The following is a 13,135-nucleotide window of genomic DNA, read 5'->3' as shown; positions in this document are numbered from 1 at the left end:
AAAGAAGGGGGACTGTGTGTAGCTCTCAAGGAGGAATGTTGCTTTTATGCTGATAAGACCGGATTAGTACAAGACAGTCTTGATAGAGTTAAACATAGTTTGGAAGAAAGACAAAGAAAGAGAGAACAACAAGAATGCTGGTATCAAAATTGGTTCTCTACTTCTCCCTGGATTACCACCCTGCTCCCAAGCCTTTTGGGACCTTTTGTTGGCATTCTTTTACTTCTCTCCTTTGGCCCTTGGGCCTTTAATAGATTAACCAGTTTTATTAAGTCACAGGTAGACTCAGCAATGAAACCCGTTGCAGTCGATTATCATCGCCTAAACACCACAGAGGATCCCCCCGTGGACTCCACCATGGACAAGAGCAGCACAACACCTCCACGCCTTGACTTCTCGTCCCTCAAAACAACTGGGGGGAGGTCTTGGCTTCGCCTGTTAGTTAGGGACAAATAAGTGTGGAGCTTCCCTAATGGTTCCTGCAGCTTCCTAATTGGCTGTTATAATTGGCTAACGTTTACTGTGGTAAAATGTGATAAAAAATTAACCAAGATTGGCTTTCCAAATTCTCCATGGCCATTTTTGGGCGAGCTGTCTTATATCTTGTGGGTAGGCAATCTAAAAAAAGCGTTACTTTCCACAAAGTGAGTGGTCTCGTAAGTCAGAGACGGAATGAACATATAAGCCTTGGTCCACCTAAGACAGGACGACCTCGCCTGGAGGAGGCCGCTCCCATGACAGGTAAGGCCCAAGCCTTGTCATTCTAGCAGGCTCAGACCCCGTTTGTGCCCCATGTTTGGACTGATGACTGGTGGTTGGGGACTTGGGCCCTCAAAGCAGGATCTGGGTGCTAGCCCCCAAATCGTCACTTCTGGGGGACGCAATCTGCCTTGCCCGCAGATCTCTAACGTTCAGCCCTCTGGTCTCATTACCACAGTTTCTATCCCCTATCATAAAATTAAAAATTTCATTTGGCAAATAAAAAACAATTGACCCCGATTTACAAAGTTCCCCATCTTATGAGCTGCAGCAAATCATTCCTTTCCTTCATTTTATTTAGACTAGAGAGGGGGAGATGTCAGGGACCACCTGAGGGAACTTGCCAACTTCAGAGACCACCTGAAGGAGCTCACCAACTTGCCTTAACTTGCTGTTCCCTTACTTGCAGTAAACATACTGCTTGGAGATGTCAGAGACCACCTGTGGAAACCCATCAACCTGCCTCAACTTGCCCGTTTCCTTACCTGCAGTAAACATACTGCTTGGTAACAGCAGAGATGTGCTCATAGAACCATGGCTTATCACAAGATGATTCATGCCCCTGGCCGAGAAGAATCTGTAATTTTTCACCCACCCTACTTCCTCATCCTGAACCCTATATAAAAGCTAATTCTGCTCAGTAAAGTTGGTCCTTGACAAGCACCTGTTTGCTCGGACTCATTTCTTTCTCTCAGCCCATCTTTTCACAGGATTGGATTCTCTTCTATCCCCCGCTAATAACAGGCTCCGCTGGCCGGAGCACTTTGCTTTACAGAACTTTTCAGTTTCAAGAGCTCCCATTTATTGATTGTTGATCTTATACCTGAGCTGTTGCTATTCTGTTCAGGAAGTTATCTCCTGTGTCATTGAGATCAAAGCTCTTCCCCAATTTTTCTTCTAATAGATTCATTGTGTCTAGTTTCATGCTGCGGTCCTTGATCTCATTAGACTTAAGTTTTGTTCAGGGTGATAAATGTGGATCTATTTTCATTTTTCTACATGTAGACATCCAGTAAGACCAGCACCATTTGTTGAAGATGTCTTTTTTTTCCATGGTATGACTTTTTTCGTCGTCAAAAATCAAGTGTTTATAGGTGTGTGTGTGTGTGTGTGTGTGTGTGTATTTATGCATCTTCTATTCAATTGTACTGACCCCATAGTCTGTTTTTATGCCTGTACTATGCAGTTTTTATTACTGTTGCTCTATAGTACAGTATGAAATCAGGGATAGAACTACCTCCATATGATCTTTTATTGTACAGGATTGTTTTAGCTATTCTGGGTTTTTGTTTTGTTGAGAATTACACTTTCAAGGTCTATAAAGTACTGTGTTGGTGTTTTGATAGGAGGTGCATTGAATCTATTTACAGATGATATGATAGTATACATGAGTGACCCCAAAAATCTTCCAGGCAAAACCTATGGCTGACAAACACCATCAGCAACGTGACTGGATAAAAAATTAACTAAAAAAAAAAAAAACATAATCAGTAGTTCCCCTCTATACAAAACGAAAAGAGGCTGAGAAATAAATTAGGAAACAGCCTTCACAATCACCAGAAAAATCATAAACTGTCTTAGTGTAACTAACCGAGTAAGTGGAAGACTTGTATGAAGAAACTTCAAGTCTCTGAAGAAAGAAATTGAAGAAGACAGCAGAAAATGTAAAGATCTCCCATGCTTGTCATTTGGAATTTTTTGTGTGTGCTTTCTGGGCTTATGGGCTGAACTGGTTTTCTGCTTGAGAGTGAGGCCAGGAGATGAAGTGCAGGTTTGTTTGACTGAGCAGATTCCAACAGGAAGCATCTTAGAGAATGTCCTTGCTATTTGGTAAAACTTACCTTGGTGCACCAGGTTCCTCTACCTCTGTGTAAATACCACCCATATTCTCCAACACCATTTCCCAGAACTAATATCTTGGTCTATCCCTAGGTGCCTGATGACCCCACTGGAGACCCTGTCCATCACTTACTGTAACATTTCACAGTCAGACCTGAATTACTTGTCCAGGTTCTCAAAGCTCTTTCAGCTGAAACATCTGGACATGAAACATGTGGGCTTAAAGGCTTTGGATCTTATGCCTCTCTGAGTCCTCCTAGAGAATGTGGCAGACACTTTGCAGTCCCTGGACCTGAAGCTCTGTAGGATGAAGGACTCTCAGCTCACTTTGCTCATACCTGCCCTCAGCAAGTGCTCCCATCTGGCTAAGGTCAGTTTCTATGGCAATGACTTCTTCATGCCCATCCTGAGGAACCTTTTACAGCACACAGCCAACTTGAGCAAGATGAATGTGGAACAGTACCCTGCCCCTCTCTAGTGCTAGGATGACTTCCGACATGTCTCCACAGAGAGATTTGCCCAACTCTGTGCAGAGCAAATAGGCAGGCTCAGGGCCCTAAGACAGCCTAAGTACATCTCCTTTGCTACAAATATGTGCCCTAGATGTGGAGAGCCCTGTGTCTATGACCAGGAATTCAGACTCTGTCATTGCCAGCAGAGGTGACAGTAAATAGGGAAACAGGACTTCTGGATTGGAAGAAATGAAAGGCTTCAGACCCATCTCTCATGCTGGGGACTCAGAGCTTCAGACATTCTTCATATTTTTGGAAACAAAATGATGTACGTTGAGTTGGATTTTGGAGTTTGAAGTTGAGATGGAAGACAATGCAATTGTGGGAACAGAGGATCTTGTAGAGTGAGAAAGACCACTTTACATTTATAAGAGGCTTTTGTCAGGATAGAATAACCACTGGCTTTGTCCTGCAGTTGTAAACCTAGATGCTCTCCTTCTGGGGTCTTTTTCAGTTATCACCCTCACTGCCATGTTCAGTGTCAGGAGGGGTCAGTGACTCCCCGACCCCAGTTGAAAAATCCACTTTTTAATGAGTGAGGCAATGGTCCAGGTCATCAATAAAACTAAAATTTTGGTGATATGTCCTTCATTTCTGTCTTTTGTCTGTGTGTTAGTTACAAACCTTCTTGTGTAGCCATTTATGTGTACAAAAATTTGAAACTAAAGTGAGCAACATAGTATACATCTTATGAATAAGGTTTTAATGAATTACAGACAATTAATATCCAGTACACTCAGGCCACTAGACACCATAAGCCCATGAGAGGTCACTGAAGGGAAGGAGAAGACAACACAGGGGAAATTGTTCAGGATTTACAATTTTTTTCTCTTAAAAATTATGTTCCCTGACATGCATGGTGGTGCACACTTGCAAACCCAGCACTCAGGGAAACAGAGACAGGTGGATGTCTGAGTTTGAAGACAACCTGGTCTATAACGTAAGTCCAGGACAGTCATGGCTATCCAAAAAAACTCTGTCTCAGAAAATAGACGGTTTTATTGAAAACAATAAATAAAAATGTACTGTAGCCGGCATTGAACTTTTGATCTTTCTGTCTGGCTCAGACTACCACTGTAAACCACTCTATCCAGCTTCCTTGCCACATGTCTATATGGTAGTATTCATTTGGATTCACAAACTCTTTGAAATAGCCATAGCTTATAAAGATTTCAATAATATGTAAATCCCTCTCATGCAGAAAACATTTACTTTACGAAATAACTATAATTTACACTTTCAGTTTTCTCTGTATGAACGTATTTAATGAATAAAATAAATCTCCCTAGTTCTAGCCAGTATATGCCCCCTTTTCTGTATAGTAAAATAGCAAAATGATTATTGTTTTGTTCTTCATTGGAATATTTATTGAACCCACAGAAGATGGGTTCTTTGTATAACTGTAATTGTTGTTGTCTAAATTCCATAAAGAATCTAAATTTGAGGGCTCCTAAACAGGTGCTCTCTGGACAGAAGTAAACATGAACAGATTGATGACAGTATTGCCAACTTTCCCACCACTGGGGAATGTGGATAAGTTTTTCCACCAGGGTGGGCCACATAGAGACATCTAGGCCAGCCTAGAGTACAGAGTAAGGCACTGTCTTAAAAAGGAAAGACAAACTCATAGACTGGAGCAATGATTCACAGCTCAAGAGCACAGCTTGTATTTTCAGAAGACCAAACTTTGCTTTCAGTACTCATATAAGGTGGGTTCTCAACTGGGCCTCAGGCTTCATGTCATTGGCCCACTTCTCCTGGCATGTGTGTCCCTCCTTTTACATGCACAAATCTACATATATAGACACTGAATTTTTAAACCTCTTGATATAAAAACTCAGTTTCACAAGGAAATATAAAAGGAAGTAATTAATTAAAGCAGAGATGTTGTTCAGGAGCAGGTTGCTTGCCTCACTGGTGTGTCTCTGACATTAATTCTGGCACTGCAGAGTGAAGAGAGTATGTGGACTTTTCAAGTGTGTGGGGTGAGCAATAGCCTACTTTGGCCTTGGCTCTAGGGTCTGAGCTCTTGAACCCTGGATGAAGTAAAAGGATATCATTGGTATGTCAACATTGACAATTTAGTTTTGTATGTATTTTATGTATGTGAACACTCTATTTGCATGCATGCCTGCCTGAATGAAGAGTGCATCAGTTCCCATTATGATGGTTCTGAGCCATGATGCTCTGGAAGAATATCCACTGCTCTTAAGAGATGAGTCATTTCTCCAGACACAAGATCCTCAATATAGAAAGCATGTGTAGATACAGAATCAAAGTAAATCAGTGCCTATCTGACATAAAATCTTACCCATTTGGTATCATCTTTAAAGCATTAGGTTTTAAGTGTATTGTGTGTTCTATTTTTATTTTTTTCATTTCAGATAGTGACTGCTTAGATTTGACCAAGGAATAACAATGTCCTGTGTCCCTCCCAAACAGGTCTGGATATACTTCACCTGATAGAGTGCTTACCTATGCATTACTTGAATCTGTGAACCCCATTAAACAGGGTATAAGAATGCATAGATGGTATGCCCCCCTAGTCTTCGGGGAGAAATGACAGAGCAGAAATTCTATACCATCCTAGTTACTTAGTTTGAAAACCTACTTTGTGAATTCAAGAAACTTCCTCTTGATGTGGAGCCAGAGTCCCTCAGAATTTTCTTTCTAGTCTCTTTTGATTTCATCTTATTTCTGCTCAGTGATGGAATAAAAACTGTAAAACAAGAAAGAAATGAATAAAAAGTGAAGAAAAATGAACGTTTACATTTTTAGAATTGTAAAGACTGTGGGAGTTTTACAAGCTGCAATGCTTTATATTGTGATGTTCCTTTCAATATTAATATGAGGTCTAGGGAGTAAACCAGAAAGAAAAGTCATGGTTTAACAGTAAATGTGTCTATGGACTCCACAGGGGTCAATTGTACTAGGTAGTTTTATTGCAATTTGACACAGGCCTGGTTCATTTGAGAAGAGGGAAACTCAATTAAGAACATGCCCTACACTACTGTCCTGTGTGCAAGCCTGTGGTGCTTTTTCTTAATTGGTGGTTGATATGGGAGGGCCCAGGCCATTGTGGGTGGGGTAGGCATGAGCTGGTGGTCATAGATGCTGTATCACAAAGCAGGCTAAGGATACCTGAGGAGCAAGCCAGTAATCAATATTCCTTTAAGGCTTTTCTATCAGTATCTGCCTCTAGGTCCCTATCCCTAGTTCCTACCTTGACTTCCTTCAGTGGAATCTATGTACATACATATGTATGTATGTATTTATCTATGAATGTTCTCTTTATCTAAGGATCATCTATCTACCTATGTACCTAAGTATTCACTATCTTTGTATCTATCAATCTACTTTTCCATTTAATCTATCTTTTTTATCTGTTTATATATGTATGTCTGCACCATTTTATCTATGTATTATCTATCTAAGCATCAATCTTTTCATCTATGCATGTTCTATCTCTATCTATGTATCATCTATCTAAGTATCTATGTATCTATCAATCTACCTACCTATTTAATTTTTCTTTCATCTATTAAATATGTATGTATGTATATATGTATGTATGTACAAATGTATCTATCTATCTATCTATCTATCTATCTATCTATCTGTATTGGCTGCTTTTGCATGTCGACAGAAACTACAGTCCTCAGAGAGGAAGGAACTTCATTTGAGGGAATGCCTCCATGAGATTCAGCTGTAATGTATTTTCTCAATTAGTGTTCAATTGCCTGGTGAGGACCTGGGCTTTGTGGGTGGTACCATCCCTGAGGTGATGGTCCTGGGTTCTATGAGAAGGTAGGGTGAAGAGGCCATGAGGAACAGGAAGCAGCACTCTTCCATGGCCTCTACATCAGCTCCTCCCTCTAGGTTCCAACCCTGCTTGAATTTCTGTCTTGACTTCATCCAGTGATGGACTATGGATCTGGAAGTAGGAGCCAAATAAAGCCTTTCCTCCCCAACTGGTGCTTTGGTCATTGTGTTTCATCTCAGTAGTAGAAACCCTGATTCTGAAACTATCTATCTACCTACCTATCATCTATATACCAACCTACCTACGTATGATATATCTATCTACTATAAATGTAACTTTAATTCACCAGATGCCATTGTAGAGTTGGAGGCTCACTGCCTCCATCTGCTAAACTAAACTCAGCCTGGAAGCTTATAGCCTCTGTACAATCTAATCTAGGCTTAGAATGTTTTCAGCCTTGGAGACTTACTGCTGCCTAAGCTTACCCTTCCTAGCTGGTTCAACTCAGCTTTTCTGGCTCAAAATCCTCCCACATCTGACTTGTTCATTCTGGTTTTTCTCTTGGCCTCTACAATCTCTTCTAATCCAGATCCTTTTCCTTTTCTGGCTGGTTCTGTTATCACCTGTAATAATCACCTGTATCCAGCTTATTGTCTGTAACGTTTCTCTGTGAATCTTTCCCAGTAAAACTGCTTCCTCTCCCTCATTCTCTTTGCTGCTCCATTGAGGAGCTTCTCTTTCCTCTCACTTCTCATGAGAGTTGGGAATATTCTATGGCCTCAAATTCTTCTCTGAATCATCACCTCATTTTGACACTTAGTTAGACTTCACTTTTAAATGTGGGTGTTTCCTTCTACACGATATTTTACCTTCATAGTTCATGATTAAAAGCCTGTACCACCACAGCTGGGTCTAACATATTCTTTACTTGAAACAAACTTTCCAAAAGAACGTGGCTGAAGTTAAAAAGTTACTGGGCTTCTCCATGATTCTTGCTCTCTTTTACTCCAGGGTACTATGGCTCCCACCTTCAAAAATTCTAGACTTGTACTATCTGAAGTCTCAAGGCTGTATATTGATTCTCTGTTATTGAACTGTGGACTGAGTGTTTATACTTGGCTAGATGAAATAGTTTCAATCTATAACCCAGGCTAGACTCAAACTACAGATGATCCAGTTTCTGACTCCTTTTTTTTATTTTAAAGAAATTATTTAGTTTTATTTTCTATACATTAGTGTTTTGACTGCATGCATGTCTGTGTGAGAATGTCAGATTCCCTGGAACAGGAGTTACAGACAGTTGTGAGCTGCCATGTTGGTACGATGAATAGAACTTGGGTTCTCTGCAAGAGCATTCAGTGCTTTCAACTGCTCAGCCATCTCTCCAGGCTTTTGCCTCCTCTTGTAGTATGAAGCTTCTCCCTGTCTAGCTCCCATTCTTGGTGGCATCATCTCTAGACAATTTTTACATAGTAGACAATATTTACATACTAGAAGTTAAAGAGATGGCTCAGCACTTAAGAGCACTAGCTGCTATTCCAGAGGACCCAGGTTCAGTATCCAACACAAAATTGATAGCCTAAAACTGTCTGTGATTCAGTTCCAGGGGATCCAACACTTTCACAGAAACATACACACAGGCAAAACACCAATGCACATAAAATACATGGTAATAAATTACATAAAAATTCAAAAATAGATTTATGTAATGTTTAAACTAGTTCTTTTTTAATAACTTTAAGCTGGGCATGATGGCATGTACCTTTAATCCCAGCACTGGAGTAGGCAAAGCTGGACAGATCTCTGAGAGTTCGAGCTTAGCCTGGTCTGCAGAGTCTAGACAAAGGAACCCTGTCTCAAAAAGATAAATAAATAAATGAAAGAGACAAAGAAAGAAAACAAAGCAAACCAAACAAATTTTGTCTGTATACCATGGAGTGTCATATGTGTCTTTTGGAGGTCAGAAGTTGGCATCAGAAAAAGGATTTGCAGATATTTGAGAGCTGCCATGTGGATGCTGGGAAATGGAAATGACTTCTTGTTAAGAGCAGACAGTGCTCTTGACTGCTCAATCATTGCCTCAGGTATTTTCAGTGCTCTTCATTTATTGAAAATAGATTTTTTTTTTCATACAGTACATTCTGGTTATGGCCTCTTGTCATCCAGGTCCCCTGTGATCCTCCCCACCTTCTCTTCCATCCCAATCCACACTCTCTTCTCTTCCCTAAGAAGACAAACAGGTATTTAAAGAATAATAAGAAGGATCCAGGTCGTTGGAGAGATGACTCAGTGGTTAAGAGCACTGTTTGTTTATCCAGTGGTCCTGGGTTCAATTCCCAGCAACCTCATGTATAATGTGATCTGCTGTCCTCTTCTGTCATGCAGATGTACATGCAGAGATGCACTCACATACACAATAATTAAATCTTAAAAAATGGAGAGAGAGAGAGGGAGGGAGCCAGGTGTGGTGATACACACCTTTAATCACAGCACTCAGGAGGCAGAGTCAGGAGATCTTTGAGTTGATTCCAGCATGGTCTACAAAGTGAGTTCCAGGACAGCCAGAGTTACAGAGAGAAACCATGTTTTGAAAGTCCAACACAAAACATAGAAACAGAAATAGAATTATAAGAAGATAAAACAAAAACAAACTAATTGGAATAGGAGAAAATAAACTAATAAACAAAGGAAAAAAATTCTAAGATAGACCTTGAGGAGGTGGGCACAGTGATACTTCTTTGTAATCCTATCACTCAGGGAGACAGAGACAAGAAGATCCCTGTGAGTTTAGAGCAAGTCTGATCCAGGGCAGTCAAGGCTACACAAAGAAGCCCTGTCTACAAAAAAAAAAAAAAAAAAAAAAGTATGTATCACTTAGATGGAGGACACTTTCACACATAAACAAATCCCATGAAAACATAAAACTGGCTATCTCTGCCTCAGTTTCTTTCACCTTCCCTCATTGTCGTTTTTCTTGGGGGGTCACCACACTATTGTCCCATTTCTCCTCTCCACTCACTCTTCTTCCCAATTCTTCTCCTTATACAAATAAATAAATAACAATAAACAACAATAACAGAAAAACCACAAAATTGTTAGACATAATATACAAGCAAAGTAATATAAAAAGTAAAGAAAAGTCCTGATAAAACATTATGAGACCAAGAAACTCCAAAGATGCCACTGAGTTCATTTTGTGTTGGCATCAATAGTTGGTCACTGGGCCTGCTGGTCAGAGTGGGGTTTGTATTCTTGGGGAGACTCCATTGAAGGAACTCAATTCCCATTTGCAATAGGTTATCCCTTGCTTCTAGGTTATGTATGGGAGCTGCTGTCCATTCCTCTCCACACTGACACCCCATGTGGTACAGACCCATGCAGCCTTGTGCATGCTGCCTCAGTCTCTCTGGATTCATATGTGCATTCTTCTGCTGGGTTTAAGAAGGCCTGTTTTCCTTGGTGTCCTCCATTCCATCTGGTTCTCACAGTCTTTCTTCCTCCTCTTCCACAGGGTTTCCTGACCCGTGAGAGGAGGATTTGACAGAGATGTCCCAATTGGTACAGTGTGTCAAGGTCTCTGTCTTTCCAGCCTCATCAATGTCTCTCCAATTTTGTTTGTATATGTGTGTGTGCTTGTGTGAATGTCCACATGAACATAATTGTTTCCATTAAATCCAGGAAAGGCCAGCAGATTCCTTTGCACTCAAGTTATAGGACATTTCAATTCACTGCCATACATCCTGGGCACTGAACTTGGGCATTCTACTATAGCAGGGTGCTCTCCTAACCACCAAGCATCTGTCCATGTCCAGCGATCTTCCCTTTCTGAAATCACACCCAACTTCCTGAGAACCACAGGTGGCATCTCTCTCCCTGATAGACTTTGTGAAAAGTTGTGAGAAAGTGTAGTCCAATCCAGGCTGCTTTAACCTTCTTATTATAGCCGAAGATGACATTGAATTTCGGAGCCCTCTTCTGCTCAAACTCTCACATTCTGGGAAGATAGGCATGTTCCCCACGTGTAGATCAAGTCTAGATGTCACTTACAGTTTTGTGAATGCCATGCAAGGATTGCACTACCTGAGTTCGAGGCACAGAAAGCCATGTCAAACATTGTTATGACCCGCTTAATCTCTAAAGCCCCTCTGTAGAGACCTACTTCAGTTCACAGCATGACTGTGGGTCATCTGTTAACACTTTCTGTCACACTTCACACATCTGAAGTCATTTTGTCTTCAAGTCTCCATTTTGATTGTAAGGTGAAATTAAGACCAAGTTCTCAGGCCCTCCATGCCTGAAACCAGAGTACAATTCAACAGTTCATACTTGCTGCTTAGAATCAAACAATAGATGACAAATGCATGTTCTGCTTGTGTTAAAGATCACAACAGCCTGGTATATTCCTTAAAGTTTGCATGCTTTCCAGAACATTCAGACTTTTACCAAGGATACAAAGTTTATATTTAAACACAGGGCAGCGCCCACAAGAAATCTTTGCCTAGAAACTTTCTGATCAACACAAACAAGAAACAAAAACCTCAAACTATGGTTTCATTATCACTGACTAGTGAAGAGGAAAGTCAAGAGCTGCAATAGTCCTTCCAGCCAAGTTGAATACCTGCCAAAGTCTAAACACACCTTTGTCAACCATCCTCCCTTATGTCCTGCTAAAGATTTATGATCTTCCCTAGGAACAAGACGATGAAGGGAGGGGTAAACTCGTGCCAGCTGTACTTCTCATGTTATTTTTTCTTAAGAAGGAGACCATTATTTCTTTTACTATTCCTATAATGCCTTTTGATACTGAATCTAATTTATTACTTTTCTTAAGTTTATTCTTTTTACATTTTATTCTTATTAAAGCCTTTAATCATTTACTAATGATAAATTTCTTTATAGAGTTAGTTGTGTTGTTTTAGGAGTCATAAAGAAAGATCAAAAAAACTCATTAATCCAGCCTCACAACCGCAAACAAAAAAGCATAGAAAACTCAGAACTCGGTCTCTTTGCCAGGCAGGAGGGTGGGGGGTGTGTGCCAGGGACCTGCCAGGGAGGGAATTTCTGAAGAAAGCATGTCTCCAGCCCTGTAGCACATGCTACTATAGCGACACTGGCTTGGGTGTGGCAGCCCACCATATGTTTTCCACACCTGGCTACTGGGTCCCTTTTTGTTCTTTACTTTTCCTAAATGAAATGGCTGTCTAAGAGAGAGATAGTGACATCATAATCTGGCTCTGGAGCCTAGATTATAACCCTTGTTCAGATTAGAATCTTGTCCTTTGTTCAACAAACTTTCATTAATCTGAGTCTGTGTTAGAATGGTAACTGTTAGGCTATTCCTGTAGTGATAACATTATTATTGAAAGTACACCATTCGCCTACATCAAATGTGAGTATCTACCATACAAGAAGAGTGGAAAGTATGAAGCTCATCTCTTGATTCCAGAATAGACAAATAAGTGTATATTTTCAGGAACAGATTAACCCTACACTCTACAGCATCCTACTCTAAAACATGCTGGTTACAACTGTATAAACACAGCTAGGAGAATTGGCTCACATAGTAATCCTCCCTGCAGGAAGCCTGAGGCAAAGGATCCCTGTGAATTGGAATTCTAAATTAACCTTACTTACCGAACCATATTGTCAGAACACAATTCAAAACCAAGAACAACAAGAGCAAATAGAAGAATAAATAAATGAGCAAGCAAATAATAAAATTCAAGGTGAGGACAGTAAATGGACTCATGATTTTCATCCTATTCTGTTTGGATGTGTTTGCATTGATTCAATCTAGAGAATGGGAAAACCCAAGGTGGGATTAAGTGTCTGGACTCAATATGCAAGCAGATGGCAACTTGTGGTTGGTAGGTGGGGCTGAAATAGGGAGGGGCTGGCAGGGTGGTATAAAGAGGCTTCAAGGAAGACAGAGGAGTCATTCCCTCTGGGACGTGAAGTCTGTGGTGACAGCCTGGTTCTACTGGGATCCAGAGATCCTGTGCTCATCAGTGCTCAGAATAAGTAAGTCACTTTGATCCAAAGGGCCAGGGCCCCTGAAACAGAGAGGTTAGGTCCAAGATGGGGAAGTCATTTATTTATTCATTTCTTTATTTATTTACTTACTTACTTAAGTTTCTAAAGGCTTTTTTTCTGGATGTATAGTATTTAAAACTACTTTTAAAATTCGCAATATTTTTATGGATTATTGGGCAATTTCACATCACTGAACCCTGAGCACACTCACTTCCCAGTTCACACAGGT

Source organism: Meriones unguiculatus, chromosome 3 (genome assembly GCF_030254825.1).
Source record: "Meriones unguiculatus strain TT.TT164.6M chromosome 3, Bangor_MerUng_6.1, whole genome shotgun sequence".
Lineage (NCBI taxonomy): Eukaryota > Metazoa > Chordata > Mammalia > Rodentia > Muridae > Meriones > Meriones unguiculatus.
The sequence above is the reverse complement of the archived record's forward strand: the minus strand, read 5'-3'. Positions refer to the sequence as shown.